Genomic DNA, 12554 nt, shown 5'->3' with positions numbered 1-12554 from the left:
TTTGTGGATATGTTGAAATGCTTTTATGGCAACAGAAAATGCTTGATTATCTAATTATGAGACATTATAAGAGTAATGCATTTTCATACTGTATGCTATATCATGCATCTCAGGCAGGCCTATTAATCATGCCTTTAAAATGACAAGTAATGGTATATCTGCCAAAACCTTTTTTGTACAATTTATCTCTTCTTGCACTTTTTTTCAGATAAAATATTTATGTACTGTACACTTATGTTTGTGATCTTGTTTGTTGGATTTACTTTAGGGAAAATGTTTGAATGAATGGGTCAAGTTGCATTAGGCTCTTTATATCTATTTATGTTGCATATATATATACCAAAATTTGCCTTTTAGGTGTATTATCAATTGGTGGGTTTTATTATCAATCGCAGCTTGTCAGAGTAAATATATCAAACAAAGTACATATTAAATGATAAGTAACGGGTAAGACTTCAGAAACGTTATTCACTGTAAAGGTTTAAAGTCTTGTTTTACATGATGTATTTTTCTCAACGAGTTGGTTGCAAAAATCACACAGAATTAAATGTTATCATTTCGTATACAGTAATTGAGTATGCTTCATTTAATAACGCAATTGAAAACATAATGCCATTGATCTGACAACTGAATATAATAATGTTGCAATTTCAATACTAATAAGAATTCATTAGTAAGTCTGTAAAGTTGTTCATACATAAATTATTTACATTTATTGGACGTTTTAGTGCCGGTGAAAACGTAAGTAAATGTGTGTTTTGTAGAACCACATTTTACGTGAAATACATACAAATTCTCATAAGATCACAGTGGCATAACAAAAGTATGATGTGAGTTTGAGAGGAGATGGACCAGTGGTGATAGCGGCAAAATCTGAATTTATTTATGTAAACCACAACACTCAAAAAAAAAAAAAAATACATAAATAAATAAAAAAAAGGAAGCAACTGATTACATGAGAATTGGGCATTATTGTGCCATGCAATGACTCTCCAGTATGAACCCTATGTGTCTTGTCAATAGAATAAGAGACAAAGGTCAGCCAACTGAGTGGAGTTTTGTGCAAGACAAGCTACTAACACTGCAGTTTAGACGCATGCACTAAATGTGCTAATAATGTCTCAAATGCCATCAGATGCCAAATGTTTTTCTATGGTCGATCTGGCAAATGACAGATCAGTATGCCAGTACACCCAGTCAATTTTGGTTTGCATTCAATTTTATTGGGAAAGGTAACACTTTTACAAGATTATGTCAAGGTTACTGGGAATCACCAACAATACATTACGAGGCACTGAGAAGGAGTCTAGAACCATTTCTCCTGACACCTGAACCACTTCATAGTATGCAGACCAACAAAGGAGCGGTGTGACACTGTTTAACTGCTGCAGCATTTGGCTACTGAAGGTCATAAAGCAAGCTTGACAAAGTTACAGTTTGCACAACAGCAAGTATTTTTTTTCGGTGAATGTCATTAGGAGCGAGGAAGTCACTGTCTGCAAAACAGGTTGAGGCCATTCAAAAAATTTCAAAACTAGCTACAAAAAACAACTATTGTCATTCCTGGGAATGTGTTCAAATTGTTGCACATTCATCCCAAATTATGCAAAAAATCCTGTGGCTGCCAGGTTGCCAAAATGCTTACAGCCAGTACAACTGCAGAAAAACTCACAATGGCTTCCCAAGAAACTTTTGGTTACACTGATGCAACACTGCTGGTTACACACGCTGTCTCAATAATTCTGCTGAAACAGGAAACTTCATCTGTCTATTGATCGCTGGCTAAGAAACCACACTGTATTTCTTAAAAAAACAAAAAAAAACAAATGTGACAGTGAACCAGTACTCTGTGTTAAATCTTAACACTCTGTTAACAACAGAGAAGAAGAAGGAATAACTTTACTGTGTCTGTGCTTGAAACTGTTTGGAAGCAATGGCCAGACCTCAGAGAGACCCCTATTGACAATGCTGATATGATGCTTTTTGTTTAGGGGTCAGCCTCTAGAGACCCTGAGACAGGCAAAACAAGGTTGGCTATACTGTAACTACGGAACATGATGTGATTTTGTCGGGGTCATTGCAGTCTATTCAGCCCAAGCAGCTAAACTAGTGGCATTAACAGAGGCTTGCAGATTACTGCCAAATGAATTTATTTTCTGATTATTTTTCAGATGTGTAGACCTTTTGCAAAAATTGAGCTTTTTTTTTTTTTTTTTTTTTTTTTTTTAATACATCACCAAATGATGATGTAAACACAGGTGCCCAAAAATGATGATGATGATTTCCCAGATTTAGTCTCTATTCTACCATGGGTGACTAAACCCCCAAGATTTAGTACTAGTTCAAGTTCATTAGATAATGACAAAGAAACCATTGTGTAAGAATGATATATGGAAAAGCTCCCCTCAGTTTGTTAGTGTAGAGATGTATATGCATTTCCCTTTTAGTTAATGATGGCATGTTTTGAATCCTGGTATATTAACTAGAATACATGTCAAACCTCTGTTTATCAATTTGCACTGGCTTCCAATAGCTGCTCGCATAAAATTCAAGGCATTGATGTTTGCCTACAAAACTACCACTGGCTCTGCCCCCGTTTACCTAAATTTGTTACTTCAGACTTATGTGCCCTTTATAAGCTTGCTTTCTGGACGTCGCTTGATTGTGCCATCCCAAAGAAGCACAAAGTCACTTTTACAGACTTTTAAATTAAATGTTCCCTCCTGGTGGAATGACCTCCTCAACTCAATCCGGACAACTGAGTCCTTAGCCATCTTCAAGAATCGGCTTAAAACACATCTCTTCCATCTTTAATTTAACCCTCTAACTTTAACAATCACTATTCTAATTCTATTCTTTAAAAAAAATCTAACTACCTTTCTAATCATTTTGTATTCTATATTCTTTTCATTAATTATGCAATTGTATATGTGTGTGTGTGTGTATGTGTAAAGACCTCTAACACTAGCTTGCACTATTCTTTTTGTAATATATCTGTTTTCTTTTTATTTATTATATTATTTAAAATCCTATGCTACGTGTACTGTGTTAAAACCTAACTGAGACTTGTTATAGCACTTATATATCATTGCTCTCTTTGTTGTTTTTGATTGCTTCCACTGTCCTCATCTGTAAGTCGCTTTGGATAAAAGCGTCTGCTAAATGAATAAATGTAAATGTTGATGGTCTTGATGGTTGAATATATGGAATGATTAAAGAATAATCAAAAGTTGGTTTGTTATGTAAATTTTAGTTTGTGTATGTTTATTTTATTTGCTCTTTAGTTCTCATCTTGAGGCATTAACTGTTTATTTGATCAAAGAAGGTAAAGAATATAATGGTTTAGGTAAAAGCATTCTGATACTTATTTGTGATCCTGGACCACAAAACCAGTCATACGTAGCACGGGTATGTTTGTAGCAATAGCCAACAATACATTGTATGGGTCAAAATTATAAATATTTTATAAAGCCAAAAATCATTGGGATATTATGTAAAGACCATGTTCCATGAAGATATGTTGAAAATTTCCTACCGTAAATATATCAATACTTAATTTTTGATTGGAAATATGTATTACTCAGGACTTCATCTGGACAACTTTAAAGGTGATTTTCTCAATACTTTGTTGTTGTGCTTTCCTAACAAACTATATAAAGCTTCTGATGTAAATAACAATAATTGGACCCTTATGACTGGTTTTGTGGTCCAGGATCAAATTTTTTTATGCTCATGTTCATCACATGCGAAATGGTGCGAGACAAGTGAAAAACGAGAAATGATGTTTTCTTTTTCAAACACCCTACACCCAAACTTCAAGGAAGATAAATTAAATACTTAATCAACCCTAGTCTGAGGGAAAATAGATACCCTAAATGGAGACATATGAGCATGCATTATGATTGGATGAGATAGAAACATCCTGGTTTGATTTGGATATAAATACTGAGTCTAAGAGTTCCTCTTTGTCACACACCGTGCAGACTTTCTTGCAAGAATAAACCCTGTTTTTTTCTTATATTATAATAGTCTCTGTTATTGGCTCACAAGAGTTTAAAACATTTTTCCATAACAAAGGTGAGTAAATCTTCAGCAAATTTTAATTTAAGGTGAACTGTTGCATTAAACCAAATTTAACTCTTAGCCAAATCATTATCAATAATTACTTTTACCATGTCTAATAATATCAAGTTAACCATTAGTGTAATAAATCATAAACTATCGGATACAAGCTCATATCACTGCAGACTAGGCTCTTTTGTTCTATAAATTGGTTAATACACAATGCACTGATGTTCTGAAGAGAGCGTCTCAGAGTGAAGTTCTCATGGCGTCTCTCCATACATTACTGATTCTGTGTGGATGTGCCACAGCCCTGTGTTTGGTGAGTACAGAATTCAGATGTCAGAGAAACAATTGTGCGATCATGTGTTTATTAATATTGTGTTAATGCAAAACTTACACAGCTCTTGTTATATTAAAATACAATGACCTTGTTCAAGACTGAATGAGTTTTATGATAGTTTGTGGTTATTTCATAAAATATCAAAGCTGTAATAGCTTGTTGTTGTGAATGTGCACCTCTGACACTTATCTCACAAATGTTTTCTTTAAAAGCCAACATCTTCACTCACAGGTGAGTCATAACAGTCTACACAACAATATATTCAATATTTTTTTTTTTTTACATTTATATAGACTGTTCTGTTTTTTTTGTAGGCAATACAGTGATTGATGTGGATAATGGAAAAGACCTGGATATATTTGAAATAAATGAAGGTTTGAGGAAACATTAATATCTTAAATCTGTAGCATAATTTCTATAACAGTTTTGCATTAACTGCTGTCTCATTCAACACCTGCAGGACTTGACCTGGTGGAAGGAGACATTCTGATAAATGAGGTCAGTGTTTTCTTTGAACAAATTCTCATGCTACTTTCCATGAACAGGATACAAAGTAGGGCCTTAATCTACGGGCCTGAAAAATAATGAAATATTTTTTTAGGACACTCTTAACCTTCAGAAAATGTCAACATTAACCTCAGGAAGTCTAACTAATGTGTAAAGATACACAGTAAGATACACTAAACATCAAAATACATTTTTATTTAAATAAAATAAATCCTTGTTTGGTATATATTTAACAGGGAGAAGACAGAAACACTATTCTGGATGAAAAGTATCGCTGGCCGACCACTGTGCCATATGTCCTAGACAGCAGCCTCGGTCTGTGAATATAATAATAACTGAATCGGATCTGTTAAATTTATGCTTTGACCTGTATATGATAATATAATTCTAATTTAATATTTGCTCCAAATTACTCACTGTCCTCCTGTAATACGTGTGCTGGTGTGTAGAATAAGGTGCATGAGGAAGATATATCAAAAGAGTTCTTTTAAAGCTCAAGGGAGAATAAGGGCACATCCAACAAGGAACTAAACAGACAGGGTTTTTAAACACAAGGAAAGTAATCAGGGGAATGGAAACAGGTCGGGATTAATAAATTAACAAAACAAGGAACGGAACATGACCAAAGTAGGGAAACACAAAAGGAACAGAAAGTCTATGATCGTGACAGTCCACCCCCTCCCAGAATGTTGTGTCCTCGCACTGAAAGAGACAGTCCAGCAGTGGGAGGGTAGGGATTCAGAAGGCAGGCGTGGGGCAGGCAAAGAGGGAGCATGGAGCATGGAACCAGGGTGGAGTGGATGGAGGAGCCCGATGCAAGAGAAGCCAGATGATCATCCAGAGATCAGCCAGGATGATAACCCACGGTGGAGTCAACGGTGGGAGGAGCCATGGTGGAGGAGGAGCCGACAACACCAGGGGGCCAACTGACGGAGACTGCGCCGGTGGATGAGGAGCCCAGGTTGGAGCCAAGCAGATGGAGAGCCAGGGTGACACGAAGGGTATGTTGGTTCAAGGCAGCGCTAAAGGCACCAGCAACCGAGGCAGGGCTCCAGAAGCCCACTGCAGAGTCGGAGCGACTGAGGATGGAGGTGGAGCTGGAGGGAAGGAGGAGCCTGACAGAGCCGGAGGGATGGAGTGAGGGAGGAGTGGAGTCCCGAGGCGGCGGATGGTCCATGACTACCAAGCCGGAGCCGGAGGGACGAGGGAGCCCGGTGGAGCTTGTGGGATGACGGTCCACGGTGGAGACGAAGGAGCTAGGTGCCAAGGCGGAGCCACTGGGTCGAAGGACCGAGGTGGAGTCCAGGGCTCAGAGGCTGGAGGCAGAGACAGGGAATCCTCACGCCAAGGAGGAGCTGGAGACTAGAAGTACCGCGGCGAATCATCACACCCAGATGGCGAGAAGCCCCACCTCTTTGTAAAATAGCCAGTAGTGTTTTGTTTATATTACAGCTTGGGTCAGAGCTGTTGAGTAATCAGAGGAATGGAAACAGGTGGGGATTAATCAATTAACAAAACAAGGAATGGAACATGACAAAAGCAAGGAAACACAAAAGGAACAGAAAGTCTATGATCGTGACACCTCCCTCTTCTGCCTTTTTTAAAATTGTATTATTATTATTTTTTATAGAAGTCAATGCTAAAGGTGTGATACTGAGAGCATTTGAGCAATACAGACTCAAGACCTGTATTGACTTTAAACCCTGGGATGGAGAGCCAAACTACATTTTCATATTTAAAGGCAAAGGGTAAGAAAACTTCAAAACACTACACACATTTATGTAAATGTGTCACTTTTATTTCTTAGACAAAAACCTACAAAATATTTTTTTTTTCTTTTTTACAGTCAGGTATAGCTACTGAATTCCTCTTTTAGTTGTGGAATATTTTGAGATTATCGTGCTGATTGATACCATTATATAACATTTAAATGATTTTCTTACTCCAAAAACAAAATGACTCAAAATAAAATGGATGCTTTATAGAAATCAAAAAGAAAAAAGAAAAAAAGAAAATAAATCCACCATCTAATCTAACATTGTTATGGACTGACAAGTGATCTAATAGCTTCATCTTTTTTCTATTCTATGCCTTTGATACTGAGGCACTACCTCATTCTATATCTTTCCTTTTCTCTAACCCTCTTCTTCAGATCACAATTCTTGGGAAGATGATCATTTTGTATCTCCTTAAATATTTTGTTGTTGTTGTTTTTGTTACACTCGTTCACCTCTTCCATGTTGAACTGAATCACCTTCGTTAGGTTTACAATCACGGAGCTGCTTTGTTTGGATTTTTCACATAAATCCACCAGGATCTCATACATCCTACTTTCCAGATTTAATATCATCTCCAAAATGGTTTCATTACCCATCTCTGCGTCCTCTTTTATTTTGCTCCATTACTTTTTCTTCATCTTTCTTTTCAACATTAGGTGAGGAATCTTTGCCTTTGGAGTCTAGTCTTAGTCTGGCAGGTTTAATCTGTTTCTGTGAAGACATCTTGATGTAAAACAGTAGGAATTACTCACTTCAAGCTAAGTTTTTCGAATGACTGTCACAAGCTTTGAAAAATATAGCTGCTTAACCCACCATTTTCGCACGACATTTTCTGTATGGTACATATTATTCTATGAGTTGACATAGTTTTAGCTGAAACAGGAAGACATAGCGAGAAGCCCCACCTCTTTTTTAAATAGCCAGCAGTATTTTGTTCATATCACAGCTTGGGTCTGAGCTGTTGATCTCAGTAAAAACAAATTTGACCGCTTTTGACAGCCACAGTCTTTAATCTAATAGATTTCCCTTTAGTTTCAATTTGAAACTTTAACTAAAGCAAAGCAGTGACTATAACAATGCTGAGGATGTGTAGTTTGAAAATTGTGACAGTTTAATCACTTAAATGTATTAAATTATATTTTTAGGCAAATTAACATGTTAGACCATTTCAGGCCATTTTAAAACATTTAGACTTTTTTTGTACTGGCTGTAAAAAAAAAAAAAAATGAAATTGATGAAAAGGTGATGTTTTTATGTTCAATCAGATGTTACTCAAAGGTGGGGAATCAACGGAAGGGGAAACAAGAGTTGTCAATTGGTGAAAAGTGTGACAGTTTAGGAAAAGTGGAGCATGAGTTTCTGCATGCGCTGGGTTTCTGGCACGAGCAATCCAGATCTGACAGAGACGACTATGTCACCATCATGTGGGACCAGATTGAAGAGGGTAACTATTGAATATTATTAAATACACACATCAATAAAAAGATCATTCTGTCATGCCAAACTCCCAAAATCTATAAATATACTAATATTAAATACAAAATATTTGTTCATTGACTGTTTCACGGTTTGTTTCTTACTTAGCTCGTAAAAAAAACTTTAATTTACGTAATGAAACGGTGTCAAGCTCTCTCGGTGTGCCCTATGATTATGGTTCAGTCATGCACTACAGTAAGACAGACTTCAGCAAAGACGGTGAACCAACCATCGTTACCAAAATACCAGAATTCTTGGATGTGATTGGTCAACGCATGGAGTTTAGTGACAGTGACCTGCTCAAGCTGAACCGGCTATACAACTGTAGTAAGTTTATGATTAAGCACTTTCTGTGAACTATTCTTTGATTGTTATTTTTTTTTAATAAATACATTGACATTAGTTTGACGATAAAGACTACTTGCTCAACTAATACTTTGCTTCTCTCACTCACCTAAAATTTTTTCATAATTCTTCCAGCTACAGCCTCAACTTTTCTGGACTCTTGCCAGTTTGAGGAGCCGAATATCTGTGGTATGATCCAGGGTAATGGTGGTAATGCCAAATGGGCTCGTGTACAAATGGTAGAGGGCGGTCCACAGACGGACTACACCAACCTGGGTCAATGTAAAGGTATGAACACCCCTTACCACAAAAGCAGGATTCAAGCCAAATGAGTTTTGCATTGATTTATATTGAAAATTTGAGCCACAGGATCACTAGCAATAAAACTTCATGCAAGTGAGTTAAGAGAATTTGACCATTTTTTTTTTAATTTATGCAACATCATGCTCAGTAGCCTCGCCCATTGTGAAACCTCTTTGTCCAAATCCATATAAAAACAAATATCTTTGGTTGTGATGCATCAAAAATCCAGACTCTTGTCACTGTGAGTCACATCAAGCAGGAGATTTGTGTGGAAATTTGAACTTTTTCAACATGACAACTATTATTTACGCCAACTGTAAAAGAAAAAAAAATTCTATTGCATTTCCATGACTTAACAAGAGGAATCAAATTATATAGAGATATCTAAAAAAAAGATAAATGTCCAACTTACAGTCACTCTCTCAGCAGATATATTAGAAACTTCTTTGGAAATCACAAAATTTTTAGACCTTTATTTGTATTTGTTTGCCAAGGTAATTTAACACAAATTGTTTAAAACATACATTATTATATGATTATTTCAGGTCTTATCACAAAATACCTAGTTATACCAAATACTGTCTTAAATGGGATGGTGTCACACGGGAGACTATTTTTTTCATTTTGTTTAATTTTGTTATATCAACATACTATGTAAAATTTAATAATGCATAGTCTATAAACCTGCACTGATACCTCTTTTTTGATGTTGGCGCTTTGGTCACTCTCTCAGCAGCTACATTATAAACTCTGTAACGGAAACAGGTCAATTTAGCTCAAAGGGAATCATTTAAGATTTTAAAGGGAATTGAACAGAATCACTGTTTCACGGCTGATCACTGAGACGCCCTGCGATTCACTGAACGAGCCGTTTAACATCAAATCTGCGCTGGATATTAATATCCAAACTCTAGTGAAACACTATCAATTAGCACAGTAAAAAGATCGGCAGTTTAAGACATTAACTTGTAAGCACAAAACACAAGATACTTCTCTTTTCAATATGAATAAGGCTTTATTAGATAAATCTAAGACATATAAACTAATCTAACACATAAACGCAGGCATGCACACATTCACACAAGTTGCAGGAAGATCGAAAGTTAGGGAAAGATGAGTTTAAGAGAATGGAAATATGGAATCCCAAGTTTACAGCAATACGTTAAATTGCATAGACATGAACAACCATCAATCACATAATTAGCGCTTGCATTGAGTTCCTCAATGAGGTTAAAATTATGATACACCTGTAAAGTTCATAGTCTGGAGGTTACTTGCGTCTCCTGTGAAAAGTTGTCGCTGATTGGCTGGAAGTTCAGTAGTTGTTGAAGTGACGTCTTGGGAAGCCCGTGGTTGTTGGGCGTTGGCTGAAGATGGACTTGTGTGGCTGGTTGAAACGGGCACCCGAGGTCAGGCGTCGTAGGCTCGATGTTACAAAACTTAACTCAGAACATGAAACTCTCAAACGAAAAAGGAAAGAATAAAATTTGACGAGACAAGGTGGTGTTTCTAAGAAGCACACTGGAACCACGCTTAAAGAACAGTGATAACAAATAGCATGGCTAAAAGCTAAAGGTAGGTAGCAAAGCTACAAGCTAAAAGCTAAGACCAGGCATGACTAGTAGCAGAAGCAAAGCTAACAACTAAAAGCAAGATTTTATGGTGTCCTAAGTATTTAAACTGGCCTATTGGCCACACCTCAAATGTTGTCTTGACCAATCAGATATTGTCTTGGCTCGGGGGTGTCATAAATCATATGTTTATCTTACCAAGCATGTGGTCCGAATTTTCCCACTCTTGCAGGGTCTAATTTTGGACATGATTCCTATAACCAGGTTATGATAGATTTGATAAATAAATGATTGTCTGGACTAATTCAAGCAAGCAGATTCGATTATATCGATACTAGACATGACTATGTATCCTAAAGCTATCCCATAGTTATCAAAAGAGATACACAATAAGTGATTATAACATGATAGTCGAATGTGTGGGTTACACATAAATTAATATGGAGTGAAGCGATGGACTGATTCATTTATAAGTCTTTTTGAGTTAATTCTGGTCCATATATATGTACAAAAGACAGTTTCTTTGCCATTGTCTTGACAAAAACTTCTGTGGAGACCAGAGGTTCAAAGCCCTTCCCCCTTAGGAATTTCAGTCTGTTTCTGCTAGGTGGGGGGAAGTCAATGGAAGTGTTTAACTCGATCTCATGGGTTTACATGTGATGTCCAGCGTTGCATTTCCATTACGAACAACACATTTGACACCAAATTCTCTTCTTCGAATTGAAATTGTAAATAATTGTTCTAGTGGTGTTAATGTTGAAAGCTGTTGTGTTAACAAGTTGGTTGCTCATCTTGCTTGGGACTTGTGGCACAGAATGTTTTATGACTTCCTGAGGAATTCGGATCCGTGTTTCAAACACAGCCCTGATAGACTCTTTAATTTGTCCGGTTTCGAGTCATTTATGTTACAACTCCTTCAGAAATCACAGAATTTACCATTATTTCTATTTGTTTGCCAAGGTAATTTAACACAAAGTGTTTAAAACATACATTATTATATGATTATTTCAGGTCTTATCACAAAATGCCAAGACTGTGGATGGTGTCACATGGAAGACTATTCGTTTAATTTTGTTATAATGAACAACACTTTATGTAAAATTGAATAATCCATAGTCATAAACCTGCACTGGTACCTTTTTTCTTGATGGTGGCACGTTGGTCTTCATGATAAACACATTTTACTGATACCATAAGGAAATATTCTTTGACCTTCTCAAGACATTTCTTGTCAAGGATTCCAATATGACAAAATGATTTTTAAACTCCATTATAAGGTCAAAGAGAAAGTGAGAATACTGGTTTAATGATCTAATATCTAATAGTTATACTTCCACAGGGTTTGGGTTCTTCATGCATTTCAGCACAGCTACAGGAACCAAGGGTGACAAGGCTTTCCTGGAAAGTCGACTCTTTCAACCCAAAAGACGCTCCCAATGCCTGCAGTTCTATCACTACAACAGCGGGGGCATTGATGACCAGCTAAACATCTGGGTGCGTGAATACACAGTTAAAAACCCCAAAGGAGCCCTGAGACTCATTCAAAAGATCAGTGGTAATACTTTTTATGTTTAAAAACCAATAGATCAATAATTTTAGCCTATGGGTAACTTATACTTGTACAACCTAGGTGGACGTGGACGCTTCTGGAAACTATATCATGTTACACTAGATGTCTGATAAATTCAGAGTAGTGTTTGAAGGGGTTAAAGGAAAAAAAAACATCAAAGGGTGGTCTGTCTCTGGACGACATCAACCTCTCAGAGACCAAGTGTCCTCAACACATTTGGCGCATTCGTGATTTGAAAAGGCTTCTCGCTAAAACCCTGCTGTTCCGGAACCTACAGCCCCGCTTCATATCCCCAGATGGTTACTCATTTCAGATTGGTTTGTACATTAATGGCTTGAAGGATAGTCAAAAAAAAACAGCAATCTACTTCCACTTGACCTCTGGACTCTATGATGGCAAACTTCAATGGCCATGTCCGTGGCGTCAGGCATCTATTGAGCTGATGGACCAGAATCCAGACATCCAACATCCGCATGAACACATTAAGAGATAACTACAGATCCAAAGAAGCCCTTAACGGATTGTAAGATACAAAGTTATAGAATTAGTAATTTGTATGTGGCCATTAATGCTGATATGCTAAGTACAGATACTTGGTT

At 36.8% G+C, this 12554-nt stretch overlaps 1 pseudogene; it reads left to right on the top strand.

Moving 5' to 3' along the window:
- Positions 1–4036: 4036 nt before the first annotated feature.
- On the top strand, positions 4037–12448 carry LOC113072236 (meprin A subunit beta-like; annotated as a pseudogene).
- The last annotated feature ends 106 nt before the right edge of the window (positions 12449–12554 follow it).

This window comes from Carassius auratus, unplaced genomic scaffold, assembly GCF_003368295.1.
Source record: "Carassius auratus strain Wakin unplaced genomic scaffold, ASM336829v1 scaf_tig00008628, whole genome shotgun sequence".
Classification (NCBI taxonomy): Eukaryota; Metazoa; Chordata; class Actinopteri; order Cypriniformes; family Cyprinidae; genus Carassius; species Carassius auratus.
The sequence above is the reverse complement of the archived record's forward strand: the minus strand, read 5'-3'. Positions and strand labels throughout refer to the sequence as shown.